Source organism: Gossypium hirsutum, chromosome A06 (genome assembly GCF_007990345.1).
Source record: "Gossypium hirsutum isolate 1008001.06 chromosome A06, Gossypium_hirsutum_v2.1, whole genome shotgun sequence".
Classification (NCBI taxonomy): domain Eukaryota; kingdom Viridiplantae; phylum Streptophyta; class Magnoliopsida; order Malvales; family Malvaceae; genus Gossypium; species Gossypium hirsutum.
Window position 1 is genome coordinate 21959089 of NC_053429.1, and position 12765 is coordinate 21971853.

Sequence of the window (12765 nt, forward strand, 5' to 3'; positions counted from 1 at the left end):
AATTTGGAAATAGGTTTCTGACATTGATATGAATTTTGAGAGCATCTCCTCAAGGTTCGGTTTCTTCTCTTGTTGGTAAGGTGGCTGTTGAAAACCCAAACAATGTTGTGGCCTTTGATTTCCTGGACTGCCCCATGAAAAATTTGGGTGGTTCCTCCAACCTGCATTATAAGTATTACTGTATGGGTTATTTTGAGATCTAAAGTTATTGTTACCCATATAGTTGACTTGTTCCTCTTCAGTTGGGGGATTGAAGGATTGATATTTTGTATGCATACCATACCTCCTACACTTGAGTCACACCTCATTACTGGATGTACCTGCGTAGAACCATAAATCTTTTTAGTGAGAAGTTCTACCTGATTTGACAGCATAGTAACTGAGTCGACGTTATAAACGCCAGCTATTTTTGTTGGCTTAGTCCTCATGACTTGCCACTGATAGTTTTTCAGGGACATTTCTTCAATGAATTCATAAGCCTCTTCAGGTGTTTTGTTGTTGATGGTTTCACCAGTAGCTGCATCAACTATTTGCCAAGTCGAGGGATTCAGACCATTGTGGAATGTTTGTACTTGAAACCAAAATGGTAACCCATGGTGAGGGCACCTTCTCAGTAAGTCCTTGTATCCTTCCCATGCATCGTAAAATGTTTCTAAATCCATCTGCACAAAAGAAGAGATATCATTACATAATTTAGCCATTTTATCCGGCGAAAAGTATTTTAGTAAAAAAAAATTCGGCCATTTATTCCCAAGTAGTAATTGAACCTCGTGGTACAATCACTGTTTATCTTTTTTCCTCAATGAAAAAGGAAATAACCGAAGATGAATGGCATCATCAGAAACACCATTAATTTTAAATGTATCGCAAAATTCCAGAAAGTGTGCTAAGTGAGTGTTGGGATCTTCATCCTACAAACCATCAAACTGAACAAACTACTGTATCATTTGAATTGTGTTAGGTTTCAGTTCAAAAGTATTTGCAGCTACAGCCGGTCTAACGATGCTAGATCCAGTTCCTATTAAAGAAGGTTTAGCATAATCATACATAGTGCGTGGGGCAGGATTTTGATTAGCCGCAATTGCAAGAGGTAGCTGATTGCCTTGGTTTTTAGCCATCACTTCGGTTGGGGGTTGAGTATTGTCTTCCTGCTCGCTCTCTATGTATCATAAGCTTCGCCTTATTTCTCTTTGGTTTGTGCGATCGATTTCTTCGTCAAAAAGTAATGGTCCTGACGGTGTTCTTCTAGTCATAAACTAGGAAAACCTGCCAAGAGAAAGAAAAAGTAAATTAATTAGTAATAATTAAATTGCAAGGAAAAATAAATGGCTAAAGTAATAAAAATTGAGTATTCCTAATATTTTAGTTCCCCGGCAACGATGCCAAAAACTTGATCGCGAGGTTTCGTGATAGGTTTTAAATATTTATAATACTCGTTCTTGAACTAACTATTTATCGCGATGTAGGCAAGTGTACCTATCGAACAGTAGTATAGTTTTAGCAAGACCAGATTGTCGAACCCAAAGGAACTAAAAGTACTAGTAATGACTGTCTTTTTATTATCTAGCCTAAGAATAAAATGGGTTTTATTTGTTTTAATTAACTAATTTTCTAAACTAAGAACGCACAGAGAACAAAATTGGGGAATTGCTTTGGGAAAATCGATTGACTTTAGACAATACCTAAGGAAAAATCCACCTAGACTTTACTTGTTATTCTGGCTCCGAATCGGATGATTTATTCATTCAACTTGTTTCGTAGAGATCCCTAAGTTATGTTATTATCCCTATTCAAGACTAATAACATCTAATCCCTAAATTGAATAATCGAGACTTTTCTCTAATTAACACTCTAGGGTTGCATTAACTCGATTTATGGATCCCCTTATTAGGTTTCACCCTAATCCGGCAAAATCTTGTCACCCTATTTCTAGGTGCGCAATCAACTCCGCTTAATTATGACAAAAGTACTCTTAGACAGGGTCTATTCCTTCTCTGAATAAGAGCATGTCTTGAATCAGTATCCTGAGATATCAAAACAAGAATTAAGAACACATAATTAAGAACTAGTTAAATATTTATCATACGATTCAGAAAATAATAACAAGATTCATCTTAGGTTTCATTGCCCTTAGGTATTTAGGGGATTTAGTTCATAACTAAATAAGAAAACATCTCAGAAGAATAAAGAATACAAAACATAAAGAAAACCCAAAACTCCTGAATGGAGATTGAGGAGAGATCTTCAGTCTTGATGATGAATCCGGCTTCTGAGATGGATCAATCGGCTTCCTTGGAGTAATTCCTTACCCCCTTCTCCGTCTCCTTTTTCTCCTCTTTTAGGGTGTATTTATAGGCTTTGGAATACCTAAAAGCCCTCAAGATTGGCCTTTTCCAAATTGGACTCAACTTGGGTTCGACAGGGGCACGCCCATGGGACACGTCCGTGGCACACACCCGTGTTCGATTATTTTAGGCCGTGCTCGAGCCTACCAAATTGACACGGCCGTGTGCTCTGCCCATGTTAGGAGGTCCAAGCCGTGTTAATTTCGTATTTTGGCCCATTTTCTCCGTTTTTGGCCCGTTTCTCGTTCCTTTTGCTCTTCTATGCTCTCCTAAGTGTAAAACATGAAATTAAAGCATTAGGAGCATCGGATTCACCAATTCTAATGGAAAATCATCCATAAGATGCATTAAACATGGAGGAAAAATATGTATAAATTACGGTTTATCATGAATGCATTTTATTGGGTATGAATAATGTATGAGAAATGTATGATTGTTTAATTCTTACGTCCGGTAATGCTCTTTAGCCCTATTCCGGCGATGGATATGGGTTAGGGGTTTTACAACGAATGGAAATAATGGAAGAACTTCAGGAAACAATTTTCGCTACCCTAGTTCACACTTCGGTAGCATAACGTCTTCTGATTGCTAAGAAGGATTGCCTTCGACTTCCTTTCCTTTGCGCAGCCAAACCCTTTTTTACACTGAAGGATCTCTCCCACTTTTTTTTGCTTTTTTTTTCTGCCATTTGTAAGGTCCCCTTCATTGGCTATTATAGATTGACTAGGCTAGGGTCGGCTAATAGCTCGAGATTATCTTCTCCTCTTTTAGGAGGATTTATCTGGTACAAGTTTGAATTTGAGCTAGGACTGTTGCAAGAAAAATGTTGTGTAACACCCCGTACTCGAGACCGTTGCTGGAGTCGGACACGAGGGGTTCACAGACTAAATTCGCTTACTATCGCAGTCCATTTTAAAAATTTCCAGGCAGTTGGCTAACTGCGTCACTGTCACCTTAAAAATCATATCCTAAGTTTCACAACTCGAAAATCAGTTTCGTAATTTTTCCCTGAAACTAGACTCATATTCCCATCTACATAACTTTTTCTAGAATTTTTTCTCAGGCCAATTAGTACAGTTTATTAGTCAAATTCTCCCATGTTACAGGGATCGACTACACTGACCTTTGCGCATTACGACTTGGATATCTCCCTGTACAGGGCTTCAATACTGATGTCGTTTGTTTCTATAGAAACTAGACTCAAAAGGGAATCTATGCATATGTGGCATGACTTCTAATTATCTCCGGTTAATTTATAATGAATTTCCAAAGTCAGAACAGGGAATCCAGAAACCGTTCTGGCCCTATCTCACGAGAATCTGAATATCTCTTAACATACTGTCCATATGATCGTTTCGTTACTTTCCTATGAAAATAGATTCATCAAGGTTTGTTTACATAATTTATTCACTATTTAATTCCATTCTTAATATTTTTAGTGATTTTTCACATCCACATCACTGCTGCTGCTAGAATCTGTTTTTAAGGTAAACTTTACCTATTTCATGATCCTCCATGGATCAACTAGAGTTTGTCATACATATTCCAAAGGTGATCAAGAATAACCCTTCCCATGGCTAACCGTTACCAACATTTCCATACCTCTCGACGGACAACATACAAAACGATTATAATGCTAAGATCAAAGTATATTTAAGCCATTTTCGCATGGCTATCCAAATTTACACAAAACCGAAGGGTACATGACCAACAACAAAAGGGTAGTCCTATACATGCCATTTTCAGAGTTCAACCAAAAGTGTACCAAAAGGGCTTTGATAGTGTGGGCGACTTCGACTTCAAAATCCCGAGTTCGATAGCTGAAGAACCAAAATCTATAAAACAGAGAATCAAATAAACGGAGTAAGCATTAAATGCTTAGTAAGTTTTGAGCAAAGAGTTTAGACACAACCAAAGTATAGCATTCATGTAGCTAAACGGATAATTTCATATGCACAAATTTTCAATATCATACTTACTTCACATTACCAACCCTTATGTTCATACACAAAAGATCAACTTAGCCAAAGGCCGGTAGCTCATTTATCAACTGAGCGAATACTTATTTGTAAGGGCTCAACTAATTCAAAGCACATACGAAACATACCTCAATGCTGGGATGTTACAAACGTATTAACTGAAATTTTTACAGCAAGATCGTTCATTCCCGAATCATGTACCTTCGGAATTTAACCGGATATAGCTACTCGTTCAAATGCCTTCGGAACATAGCTCGGTTATAGTAACTCGCACAAATGCTTTCGGGACTTAACCCGGATTTAGTAACTCGCACCAATGCCTTCGGGCTTAGCCCGGAATTAGTATCTCGCACAAATGCCTTCGGATCTTAGTCCGGATATGGTCACTTAGCACAAAGCCTTCGGGACTTAGCCCGGACATCATTCGAATAACCATGCACATTTAACAATAAATCATGACACATTCGTATTTCATTTTCATTAGCAAAACTCAAACACAAGACACTTATCACTCTTGCAATTTCGGCTCAATAGCCACACACAAAGAGCATGATTTTGATTTGCTTAAAACATGATCTAATCAAATCATAATTTAAGCTCTATTACTCAAGCACTTACCTCGGATGTGGTCGAGCGATTTCGACAGCTATTCGATCACTTTTTCCTTTCCCTTATCCAACTGTGGTCCTCTAAGCTCTTGAGCTAATTCAAACAAATTTAACTCATTAAAGTCTCATTTTACTAGCTTATGGCCGAATATGACAAGGAGTTTGATAGGTCATATGGCCACCTTTTAGCTCAAATACACAATGGTCATACGCATTTTTAATCACATCAAGCAATTTAATACAATTCATTCGAACATCAAAAGAGAAGCTCAGGGTACTTAGCCCATATATACATTAGACATTAGAGTCACATATGTACGAAATTACGAATCGAATTCAACATACTAGCTAATATTTCCCCTTAGCCGAATTTTCTAAGTCAAGCTAAAGCCATCAATAGGCTACCTATGGCCGAACATACACATAACTTATGTACTTATTCATGTGGCCGAACATACATGTCTATGTTGGGGCCGATTGCAACACTTAATACATTCTACAAGTATGGTCACTTGTATTGACTAAACACCATTTTGTTTCAAGTTCAAAACTTGGCTAATACACACATATATACACTAGTAAAGCATCCTCTCCCTTTCCATCAATTTAACACATGGATTACTCATTAATATACAAAAATTATATTCGGCCTTAGCACACAACTTGCTAGCCGATTCTTCTCCATCTAGCAACCAATGCACATATGTGCTCATTCGTTAGACTCTACTTCATCTAACAACAACCATATTTTTCCCTTCTACTTCCTACCATGGCCGAAGGCATCACAACACCATACCATTTCAATTTTTGGTCATGGTTAAACAAAGAACTTAATGTCTCACTCAAAAATGCTAAAAAGAAGATTCAAGAATCATCAATCCACCATCACATGCACCATTACAAAGCTTCACTTTTAGCAAGCAAATGATATCAACACAAATCCACCTTAGCCGAATATCATCTCCATGACATAGTAAAGATTTGAACCATGGGCTAGTTAGAACTCAAGCTAACTACTAAAATATACATGAATCTCATGGAGCAACCTCAAACATACCTTAGCCTAGTTACATGCATGGCCGAACCTCTTCAACATTTCCTCCTTTCTTTCCTTTTGAATTTCGGTCAAGGATGTTCAAGGATGAACACACATTTTTTTTCTTTGTTTTCTTTCTTCCATTCACGGCAAAGGGGGGGCATGGATGAGACCATTTTTTTTTCATCACTCCTCCCTTTCATTATTTAATTACCATGCTCATTATTTTATTGTTTCCTCCCATGATGCACCAACACAACATGTCTATGACATGTTTTGCCCATCACCCTTTGTCCATCCTAATGTCATGGCCGGCCACTACTAGATGGGGGGGGGGAAAATTGACATGCAAGTCCCCCCTTTTTCAACATGCACTAATAGGTCCTTATGTTTTGATCTATCACATTTCAAAAATGTCACACATAAGTCCTATTGACTAAATTCACATGCAACTTACTAAATAGAAGCTTAAAATTTTCACACATTTATTTTAGACAATAAATATCATATTCAAACAATTTGGTGACTCGGTTTAGCGGTCCCGAAACCGCTTTCCTACTAGGGTCACTTTAGGGCTGTCACAACTCTCCCCCACTTAAGAAATTTTCGTCCCCGAAAATCTTACCGGTAAATAGGTTTGGGTATCGTTCTTTCATCGAGCTCTCGGTTTCCCAAGTAGCTTCCTCGATCCCGTGTTTGAGCCATAACACCTTTACTAACGGTACCCTTTTGTTTCGCAACTCCTTCACTTCACGAGCTAGGATACGCATCGGTTCTTCTTCATAACTCATATCGGCTTGAATTTCAACCTCTGATGGGCTAATTATGTGCGATGGATCAGATCTATAGTGTCGAAGCATCGAAACATGAAAGACGTCGTGAATCTTTTCAAGTTCAGGGGGCAAAATCAATCGATACGCAACTGGACCAACTCGTTCGGAGATTTCGTACGGCCCAATGAATCTCGGACTCAACTTGCCCTTACGGCCAAATCTGAGTACCTTTTTCCAAGGCGAAACTTTAAGAAACAGTTTATCTCTCACCTGATATTCAATGTCTTTTCGTTTCAAATCCGCATACGATTTCTGACGATCTGTGGCTGCCTTCAGACTTTCATGGATTACCTTTACTTTCTGTTCGGCATCTTTAATCAAATCAACTCCGAAAATTTTACTTTCACCGAGCTCGGTCCAAAACAATGGTGTACGGCATTTACGACCGTACAAAGCCTCGTAAGGTGCCATCTTAATACTTGATTGAAAACTATTGTTGTAAGCGAATTCAATCAAAGGTAAATACCGTTCCTATGAACTACTGAACTCGAGGATGCAACATCTCAACATATCCTCAAGTATCTGAATTATCCGCTCGGATTGACCATCGGTTTGGGGGTGAAAAGCAGTGCTAAAATGCAGCTTGGTACCCAAAGCTTCTTGCAATTTCTTCCAAAATCATGAGGTGAATCTCGGATCTCTATCCGACACGATAGAAATAGGTACCCCGTGTAATCTCACAATCTGAGAAACGTACAATTCAGCTAGTTTATCCAATGAAAAATCCGTACGCACGGGGATAAAGTGAGCTGACTTAGTCAGTCTATCAACAACAACCCAAATCGCATCCTTCTTACTTGCTGACAATGGCAGTCTGGACACAAAGTCCATTGTGACTCGATCCCATTTCCACTCAGGTATCATGATCGGCTGAAGTAATCCTGAAGGCACTTGATGTTCCGCTTTCACTTGTTGACATATTAAACATCTCGAAACAAAGTCGGAGATGTCTCGTTTCATACCATGCCACCAAAACCGACGTTTCAAATTGTTGTACATTTTCGTACTCCCCGGGTGAATTGACATTCGGCTACAATGGGCTTCGTTCAGAATCATCGAAATGAGTTCTGAATTTCTTGGAACACACAACCGACTTCTGAACCTCAAACAATCGTCATCATCAATTTGAAATTCGGATTCCATATTCGGAACACATTCAGCCTGTTTTGCAACCAATTCATCGTCGACTTTCTGAGCTTCACGAATTTGACGAATCAATAATGGTTTGGCCTTTAATTTAGCTACTAACACATTGTCGGGTAGAACAGACAAGTGCACATTCATCGCTCGTAAAGCAAATAGTGATTTCCGGCTTAAGGCGTCCGCAACCACATTAGCCTTTCCCGGGTGGTAATCAATGACAAGCTCGTAATCTTTCAACAACTCAAGCCAACGTCTTTGTCGCAGATTTAAGTCTCTTTGAGACATCAAATATTTGAGACTTTTGTGATCCGAAAATACATGGCACTTTTCACCAAATAAGTAATGTCGCCATATTTTTAAAGTGAATACGATGGCAGCTAGTTCGAGATCATGGGTCGGATAATTTTTCTCATGTGGCTTTAATTGTCTCGACGCATAGGCCACCACTCGACCTTCTTGCATCAATACGCAACCCAACCCAAGTAGGGATGCGTCACTATAAATGACAAACTCTTTGCCTGATTCGGGTTGCATTAAAATTGGAGCTTCAGTCAAATAAGTTTTCAGTTGATCGAAACTTTTCTGACATTTCTTCGTCCATTCGAACTTAACATCCTTTTGAAGTAGCTTCGTCATTGGTGTGGCTATCATCGAGAAACCTTTGACAAATCGTCGGTAATAACCGGCGAGCCCCAGGAAGCTCCGAACTTCGGTAATATTTCTTGGAGGCTTCCAGTTAAGTATGGCTGAAATTTTGCTCGGGTCAACTCGAATACCCGATGCGGATACCACATGACCCAAGAAGCTAACCTCTCTTAACCAGAACTCACACTTACTGAACTTAGCATATAACTGCTTATCCCGCAAAATTTGCAACACTAGTCTCAGGTGCTCAGCATGTTCGGTCTCATCTCTTGAATAGACCAAGATGTCATCAATGAACACAACTACGAACCGATCCAAATATGGTCTGAAGATCCGATTCATCAAATCCATAAATACCGCAGGGGCATTAGTGAGCCCAAACGGCATCACTAAGAACTCGTAGTGACCATATCTCGTTCTGAAGGCAGTTTTGGGTATGTCCGAATCTCGAATTCGCAACTGATAATAGCCCGATCTCAAATCTATTTTTGAGAACACTGAGGCTCCCTTCAGTTGGTCGAACAAATCATCGATACGCGGTAACGGATATTTGTTCTTTATTGTCACTTTATTCAGCTGACGATAGTCAATGCACAACCTCATGGTTCCGTCCTTCTTTTTCACGAACAATACTAGTGCACCCCAAGGTGAGAAACTTGGTCGAGCGAAACCTCTATCCGTCAATTCTTGCAGCTAAGCTTTCAACTCTTTTAACTCGGTTGGTGCCATACGATACGGAGCTATCGAAATCGGCATAGTCCCAGGTACAAGCTCAATACCAAACTCTATCTCCCGAACAGGTGGTAAACCCGGTAATTCTTCAGGAAAAACATCCGGGTATTCACAAACCACCGGCACAGATTCGGGTTTCTTTTCTAATTCTTTGTCATCAAGTACATACGCAAGGTATGCTTCGCACCCTTTTCTTACATATTTCTGGGCCAACATTGAGGAAATTACAGCTGGCAACCCATCCAAGTCCGTAGACTCAACTCGGATTACTTCGTTATTTGCGCACCTCAAATCAAAGAGAGTAAAAGTACCGGTAATAACGTCAGGTGAAGAAGCATCCTCGCGGGCACGTATAGCATAAGCTCTAGCAGACGCACGAGCCTCGGATATGGTCGTAGCATCTCTAGATCCTCTCTGACCACCACTAGCATTGCCCGTATTTCTAGATGGTCTACCTCGAGCAGTGGTAGCACCCAGTTTCCCACTCTGATTTACATTCTGTTCAGACAACCTCGGGCAATCTTTAATGAAGTGGTCAACTGATCCGTACTTGTAACAGGAGCGGTCATAGAATCTACAAGTCCCCGAATGCCATTTACCGCAATATCGACATTCCGTTCTGTCTCGACGTTCATTCCCAACACTGGCGACCGAAGTGCCTCGTGTACCCACAGGGGGTCGATCACGATCTCGTCTAAAAAGGCCCGAAGTGCCTCTAGACCGGCCCACATCATCTCGAAATTTCTTCGATGCCTGTTGAAGAGACTTTCCCGAGGATCTTTTACGAAACTCTCCAGTTCCCACATCAACTTTTTGTTTTTCTTTTCTAAGCTCTTCAGCTTTACAAGCTCGCTCGACAAGTACTACGAACTCTCATATTTCAAGAATACCAACGAACATTTTTATATCTTCATTCAGCCCATCCTCGAAGCGTTTACACATGATAGCCTCGGACGAAACACATTCTCAAGTGTATCTACTAAGTCTAATAAATTTTCGCTCGTAATCAGTAACTGACATAGAACCTTGCTTAAGCTCAAGAAATTCCTTTCGTTTTTGATCAACAAATCTCTGACTGATATACTTTTTTCGAAACTCAGTTTGGAAAAACTCCCAAGTTACTTGCTCTCGGGGCACAACAGAAGTCAGAGTACTCCACCAATAGTAGGCAGAATCACGTAGCAAGGAGATAGTACACTTTAGGCACTCATCGGGTGTGCAAGATAGCTCGTCGAGTACCCGGATAGTGTTGTCCAACCAAAATTCAGCTTGCTCGGCATCATCGCTGTCCGTAGCTTTAAATTCAGTAGCCCCATGTTTTCAGATTCTGTCAACTGGGGGCTTATTTGACCCTATTTGGTCAGTTACCAGAGGTATGGTAGGTGCGGGGGTGGTATTTGTCGGGAATGGAGGTTGTGGAACAGCCGTATTAGTTCGAATGTATTGGTTGAACCAATCATTCATCACGCTATAGAAAGCTTGTCTAGCTTCATCATTCGGGTTACTAGCATTAGGTTGAGAGTCCGCCGGCGCTGTCCCTTGCGCGGAAGCAGGCGCTACACTCTCAAGATCATCAGCTACCGCTCGGTCGGGATCGGGATCCATTACTATAAATAAACACATTTGCAAATGTCAGAAATCACCACACTATCAAATAATCACATAAAATGACATGTATAGCTAGACCCAACGCATTACGGTAGTCCTAGAATCGACTAAACCGTAGCTCTGATACCAATAAAATTGTAACACCCCGTACCCGAGACCGCTTCCGGAGTCGGACACGAGGGGTTCACAGACTAAATTCGCTTACTATCGCAGTCCATTTTAAAAATTTCCAGGCAGTTGGCTAACTGCGTCACTGTCACCTTAAAAATCATATCTTGAGTTTCACAACTTGAAAATCAGTTTCGTAATTTTTCCCTTAAACTAGACTCATATGCCCATCTACATATTTTTTTCTAGAATTTTTGGTTGGGCCAATTAGTACAGTTTATTAGTCAAATTCTCCCATGTTACAGGGATCGACTACACTGACCTTTGTGCATTACGACTTGGATATCTCCCTGTACAGGACTTCAATACTGATGTCGTTTGTTTCTATAGAAACTAGACTCAAAAGGGAATCTATGAATATATGGCATGACTTCTAATTATCTCTGGTTAATTTATAATGAATTTCCATAGTTGGAACAGGGAATCCAGAAACCGTTTTTGGCGCTGTCTCACGAGAACCTAAATATCTCTTAACATACTGTCCATATGATCGTTTCGTTACTTTCCTATGAAAATAGATTCATCAAGGTTCGTTTACATAATTTATTCACTATTTAATTCCATTCCTACTATTTTTAGTGATTTTTCACATCCACATCACTGCTGCTGCCAGCATCTGTTTTTTAGGTAAACTTTACCTATTTCATGATCCTCCATGGATCAACTAGAGTTTGTCATACATATTCCAAAGGTGATCAAGAATAACCCTTCCCATGGCTAACCGTTACCAACATTTCCATACCTCTCGACGGACAACATACAAAACGATTATAATGCTATGATCAAAGTATATTTAAGCCATTTTCGCATGGCTATCCAAATTTACACAAAACCGAAGGGTACATGACCAACAACAAAAGGGTAGTCCTATACATGCCATTTTCAGAGTTCAACCAAAAGTGTACCAAAAGGGCTTTGATAGTGTGGGCGACTTCGACTTCAAAATCCCGAGTCCGATAGCTGAAGAACCAAAATCTATAAAACAGAGAATCAAAGAAACGGAGTAAGCATTAAATGCTTAGTAAGTTTTGAGCAAAGAGTTTAGACACAACCAAAGTATAGCATTCATGTAGCTAAACGGATAATTTCATATGCACAAATTTTCAATATCATACTTACTTCACATTACCAACCCTTATGTTCATACACAAAAGATCAACTTAGCCAAAGGCCGGTAGCTCATTTATGAACTAAGCGAATACTTATTTGTAAGGGCTCAACTAATTCAAAGCACATACGAAACATACCTCAATGCTGGGATGTTACAAGCGTATTACCTGAAATTTTTACAGCAAGATCGTTCATTCCCGAATCACGTACCTTCGGAATTTAACCAGATATAGCTACTCGTTCAAATGCCTTCGGAACATAGCCCGGTTATAGCAACTCGCACAAATGCCTTCGGGACTTAACCCGGATTTAGTAACTCGCACCAATGCCTTCGGGCTTAGCCCGGAATTAGTATCTCGCACAAATGCCTTCAGATCTTAGTCCGAATATGGTCACTTAGCACAAAGCCTTCGGGACTTAGCCCGGACATCATTCGAATAACCATGCACATTTAACAATAAATCATGACACATTCGTATTTCATTTTCATTAGCAAAACTCAAACACAAGACACTTATCATTCTTGCAATTTTGGCTCAATAGCCACACACAAAGAGC

The 12765-nt window shown here is 39.9% G+C and overlaps 1 non-coding gene across 1 annotated transcript; it reads left to right on the forward strand.

The window, feature by feature from the left end:
• The first annotated feature begins 588 nt into the window (after window positions 1–588).
• LOC121231724 (small nucleolar RNA R71) lies at window positions 589–695 on the forward strand. Its single transcript, XR_005929779.1, has one exon. It is a non-coding gene; the product is annotated as a small nucleolar RNA R71 (small nucleolar RNA).
• Window positions 696–12765: the final 12070 nt, after the last annotated feature.